Genomic DNA, 6,229 nt, shown 5'->3' on the forward strand with positions numbered 1-6,229 from the left:
ATGATCCCTGGGCACTGCCAGGAGTCACTCCTGAGCACAAAGCTAGGAATAACCACTGGATGTGACTCAACACTGTACCCTACTCATCTATGCCCAAAAAAGATCCTTAAAACTAAGATGCCTTGTCCATCCCGCCCCGCCAAGACCACGAGTTGCCTCCCACGAGCGGCAATCTGGCTCCAGAATGGCCATGATCCCAGAGGCACACAAACCAATCTGGGAACCCAGCAGCTTTGGCAGAAATGTGTCTGGACTATGCGTTAAGCTATGGCGCTGTGCCCCTGCCCCAGGTGGGAAAGGGTGTCCCTTCCGCCTTCCCCCCAATCCCCCTGTGGCATAATGGCTGCCGCCTCAGAGATCACTGGACAGCCAGATATGAGCCGGCAGTGAAGAGACACCCATGGCCTCATGGGATGGGGGGTGGAACCGCCCATCCTTCCTGCCCCACTGAGACCATAAGTTGCCCCCACGAGCGGCTCTCCGGCTCCAGAATGGCCATGATCCCAGACTCACACAAACCAATCTTGGAATCCAGTGACTTTTGACAGAAATCCCTCCAGACTTAATTAGTAAAATATCAGAAGTCCAAAATTGTGTCATGACTGCATGACATCGTATGCTCTTCATAATCTTCAATAGAAAATTATCTAACGAAGCCTTTTCAGCAGGTCTGTTTGGGAGAAATTCCAAATAATAATGGTGCATCTTTTATTGAAATAATGTAATCAAAGTAGAGAGAGAGAGAGAGTTAAGTGGAAATCATCTACCTCACAGGCAGGGGGAGGGGTGGGATGGGGGTATACTGAGGTTCTTGGTGATGGAAAATGTGCACTGGTGAAGGAATGGGTGTTTGATCATTGTATGACCAAGACTTAAACCTGAAAGCTTTGTAATTGTTCTCACGGTGATTCAGTAAATAAATTAAAAAAAACAAAAAACTAAGATGCCCGTGTGTGATGTACATATAGAGGTCTCTCATACTGTATAGATAATAGTTTCTAAAATGTCCTGCAGATTAATGATAATTAATAATAAGTTAATTAACTTCTTATTTTGATCTCAAGACTTCATAACAGTTTAGTAGTGAAGTGCTTTTCTGAGATCTTCTATCCAATTTGTTGTATGCTGTTTTCTAAGACTACTACAGGGAAAAATAACAGTAAGCCCACTCACTGTTCATGTGTTTGTGTGTCACAGCAATATCAAATAGCTATAAAAGTTCAGAATGTTTTTAGTTATAAATTAATCAACAGTTTTGAAGAAACGTTGGTAGTGTCTAAATTTTAATGTGTATACCCCATTTAATTAAATATAAATCTGTACTACAGTCATACTATAAAAACAAAGCCACAGTTTAAAACTATATTATAATAAGATAACCTTTTTATTGTCAAGCTTAAGTCACTTAGTCCCTGTTTCCTCAAACAATAACTTAGTAGTTTCTTTTATCCCATTCCAGAGTCAATGAAATATATAGATGTATAAACAAGAATTTATACAAATATGTAGCATACCTTTTGTCAGAACAATTTTCTAAAATGTTATTCAAAAAAAAGTTTCTCCTGAATACAAACATTTAAAGGGATACTCAATTCATATTGGAAATCGCAAACTCATAATCTGAATGTCCAGTAATAAAATATATATATATATATATATATATATATAATTGGGGGTATATCATACTCAGCAATACTTAGGTGCCTACTCCCAGCATTGTGCTTGGGAATTGCTCCTGTTTGTGTTGGGGAATGGTGTGGTCTCAGGAATCAAACTCTCATGCACGTGCTCTAACTCATAAAGCCATCTCCCCTCCCAATAAAAAGTTTGTTTATTTTTACTATTTGCTTATGGCATGTCTATACTTATGAGTAAAAAGAATGATGGAGATCTGTTATTAAGAAAACTTCACATACATATATTTTTATTACAATGTAAACAAATCAGTATGGGTGTGTTGGTGAATATTATATGTGGATGTGTGTATATATACATAATATGGATTTATGTTGACCAATGCAAAGAGCACTGGCAAGAAAATGGTAATAAATGAAGTAACTATCTTGTGTTTTAGAATTCTGTATGATTATTTTCTCCTTACAATTAAAAAATGTTGGTCAATATTGGAGATAAACCCAGAGCCTCATATATACAAGGTATGCCAACGAACTACATCCCCAGCCCACAATTTTTGAGATGATTTTAAACCTATAGTAAATATGACATGGCATGGTTATCTATTTAGATTCTTTTTGCTACACCAATGGTGTACAGGGGCTACTCCTGGCTCTGTGTTCAGAGGTCACCCTGGTAATTTTGGGGCCATGGTGTGAATTAAGGTCAACAGTATACAAGGCAAGTGACTTAACCGCTGTACTATCGTCCAGCCCAATAGTTCTCTCTTTTAATGATAGAAATAGTTAGCTTGTCCTTAAATAAAATATGATGGGTCCAGAGAGATGGTGCAGTGGGGAGGGCCCTAATCTTGCATGTGGCTGGAGTTCCATCCCCAGCACCAAATAAGATTCCCCCAAACTCCACCAGGAGTGATCCCAAAGCACGGAGCCAGGATTAATCCCTGAGATCATCAGGTGTGACCTCAAAACCAAAACCAACCTTTCCAAAAAATTTAAAGTCTGAATATCACACTCTTCACAAAGCAAAATTATATCCCTTGGTATCTGAAATACAAAACAAGCTTTACTTTATCACTTCTATCTACTGATTAGATTATATTTCAAAGTACTAATCTTTGGTTGGCAGGAGAAAGATAGTACAGGAGATAAGACACTTGCCTTGCATGCTGCTGACCCTGGTTAGAATTCCTGGTACCACATATCCTGAGCACTGCCTGGAACAATCCCTGAGCATAAAGCCAAGAGTTAGCCCTGAGCATCACCAGGTGTAGCCCAACCACCCCTCACGTCTCTTGAAAAAGATTCCAGAGTTTTATGGTACATCTACAAAATGGAATAGTACTCAGCCATTAGGAAAAATGAAGTCATTAAATGAGTTCATCGATTTACTCGAGCGGGCCCAGTAACGTCTCCATTGTGACACTTGTTACTATGTTTGGCATATTGAATACGTCATGGGTAGCTTGCCAGGCTTTGCCATGCGGGCAAGATACTCTTGGTCGCTTGCTGGGCTCTCTGAGGGGGGTGGAAGAATCGAATCTGGGTCAGCCAGATCGGCCGCTTGCAAGGCAAACGCCCTACCCACTGTGCTATCACTCCAACCCATGATCAGAGATCTAAATTGAGAATAATACTTAACATTTTAAAAGTCAAAATAGAAGAGTTAAAGTATTTGCCTTGCATGTGGTTAAATCCCGTTCAATTCCAGGCACCACATATGGTCCCCTGAACCTTGTCAAGAGTGATTGCTAAGTTCAAAGCAAGCACAGAGTCCTGAGCATAGCTTTGACTTATGCATGGCTGTTGCATATAATATAACCACTGTATCACTGTCATCCTGTTGTTCATCAGTTTCCTTGAGCAGGCACCAGTAATGTCTCCTTCATCCTAGCCCTGAGATTTTAGAAAGTGCTACATTGGAGGCTCTTTCAGGCTCAGGGGAATGAGACCCATCATTGTTACTGGGTTTTGGCATATCGAATATGCCATGGGGAGTTTGCCAGACTCTGCCGTGCGGGCAGGATACTCTCGGTAGCCTGCCGGGTACTCCAGGAGTAAGAACTAGATAATAATATAATATTGGATATTAAACTTGGGTTAGCCATGTTTAAGTCCATGCCATGACAATGGTAAGTTCTCTGGACAAGAACTGAGTGCTGAAAGGAGGTAAGTAATATGCATGATACACTTTCATTAATAGTATTGCAAAGCACAGTTCCTAAACAGAAAAAAGGGAAAAAAGAGAAGAAAGATATCTGCCTTAGAGTCGGGCAACAGGGGCTGAAGGGAAACAGGATATTGGTAGCTGGAAATATATACTGGTGAAGAGATGGGTGCTGGAACATTGTATGACTGAAATTCAATCATGAACAACTTTTGTAACTGTGCATCTCATGGTGATTAAAATTTGTTTAAAAATAAAATTATAAATAGTTCAGAGTTTCAAATTAGTTCAGTTGGATTCTACCAATTGATGCCTAGGGTTTGGAGAGGTAGTATAGGTCAGTGGAACACACTGCCCAGTTTGAATCCACACTACTACATATGGTCCCTTACCACCATCAGAGGCCATTCCTGTGCTCAGATCCAGGAATAGCCTCTGAGCACTGCTATACCAACCCCTATCCCCCCTGCCACCAAAAAAAAATTGTCTAGAGGACGAAACATATTTCTGGTCTTTTTTACTCTGCCATCTGAGATCCTTAGAATCTCCTCTATCTTCCTAGAATGCTCTCTATCTTCCGCAATGCTTGTTTTGTTTTTGGGGACCACACCCAGCAGTGCTCAGGACTTACTCCTGGCTCTGTGCTCAGGGATCACTCCTGGACGGCTAGTGCTGGGGATTGAACTGGGTTGGCTGTGTACAAGACAAGTGCCCGACCCACAGTACTATCCCTGCAGCACCATCCACTGTGTCTTTAAGTACTCATCAACCACAGTGGCTGTCTAGCTTCCCTACTACTAAATTATTCACAAATAGCAAAAATTTATTAATTGGATCTATTTATTTTTGTTTGCTCAGTAATCAAGCTTGATTGGGCTCTCTGTTTGGATACTTTAATGCATATTTTGGTAATAGTATGTTTAAAATTCAAAAGAAAGTTCCATAGCTATTATTTGAGGTGAGGGACCCGGGTTATTTTCTGGATGCCATTCTGTTTCTGTGTATGTTGATTAGAGAAACATATTTGAAGTCATAGAATGGGTGGGGGGGAAGTCATGGACTTTTTGGTGGGTGGGTTACACCCAGTGGTATTCAGGCATTACTCCTGCTTCTGCACTTAGGGATTATTCCTGACGGGCTTGAGGGAACAAATGGGATACTAGGGATCAAACCTGGCTTGGCTGCATGCAATGCAAGTGCCCTACCCACTGTACTATCTCCAATCCCAAAATTCATGGACTTTAAGGAAAAAACATCTGGTTCAATACTAGTTTTATTATTTATTATTTAGATCTTAGGGCTGAAGCGATAGCACAGCGGTAGGGCATTTGCCTTGTGCACAACCAGCCTGGCCGAGCCAGGTTCGATTTCTCCACCCCTCTTGGAGAGCCCGGCAAGCTACTGAGAGTATTCAATATGCCAAACACAGTAACAAGAAGTCTCACAATGGAGACGTTACTGGGCCCGCTCGAGCAAATCGATGAACAACGGGAGGACAGTGTGTGTGACAGAACTTGAAGCTCAATCTCTTCAACTGTTATACACGTACAAGTAAATTTGCTATGCAGGGTTGTTATTAAAGTTAGAAAAAAGAAAGTAGAATATATTAGATAATTAATAATAGGTACACTCTTTATTGTAATTTGAGCTGGAGTGATAGCACAGCGGTAGGGCGTTTGCCTTGCACGCAGCCAACATGGCCGACCCGAGTTCGATTCCTCTGCCCCTCTCGGAGAGCCCGGCAAGCTACCGAGAGTATTCGATATGCCAGACACAGTAACAACAAAGTCTCCAATGGAGACGTTACTGGGCCCGCTCGAGCAAATCGATGACCAATGGGAGGGCCTTTACCTTTTATTGTAATTTAATATAAAATACAACTTCATTATTTTATTCTTTCAAATTTATAACATTTTCATGGCTTTCTGTTTATTTTTTAAAAAAATTTTTTGTAATGTAGGAGCACTGCTATTTATTCAGCCATTGATTAAGCTGATTGAATTGGGCATGAACTCCACATTACATTTTTTTTTAATTTTTAAATTTTATAAGTTAGTTCACAATGTTTGATTACACTCAATATTCGAATACCAATCTCACCATCATTACACCTTCCCTCCATCAGATTCGGGATGTTTCCATCCCAAACCCCAATCCCTGCCACAAAACACAACCAAAGCAATATATTTCGTATGGTCTGTTATGAAGAACTGCTGAACGTGCTTACAAAAAAGTGTCCATATAGGAAACAGTGTGAAGATTGTTCTGTTTTGGCAGGAGCCGTTAAGACAGTCTATAGGATATCACTAACATGTTGTTAATGTTTGGGTGGTGTGAGCTTTAGCATACATATGTGAAAAAATGTATATATGCATATATATATATATTTCCCTCTATGATTTGTTGCCTGCTATCTAAACCCCATCAA

This window comes from Sorex fumeus, unplaced genomic scaffold (genome assembly GCF_029834395.1).
Source record: "Sorex fumeus unplaced genomic scaffold, SorFum_2.1 ptg000169l, whole genome shotgun sequence".
NCBI classification, from domain to species: Eukaryota; Metazoa; Chordata; class Mammalia; order Eulipotyphla; family Soricidae; genus Sorex; species Sorex fumeus.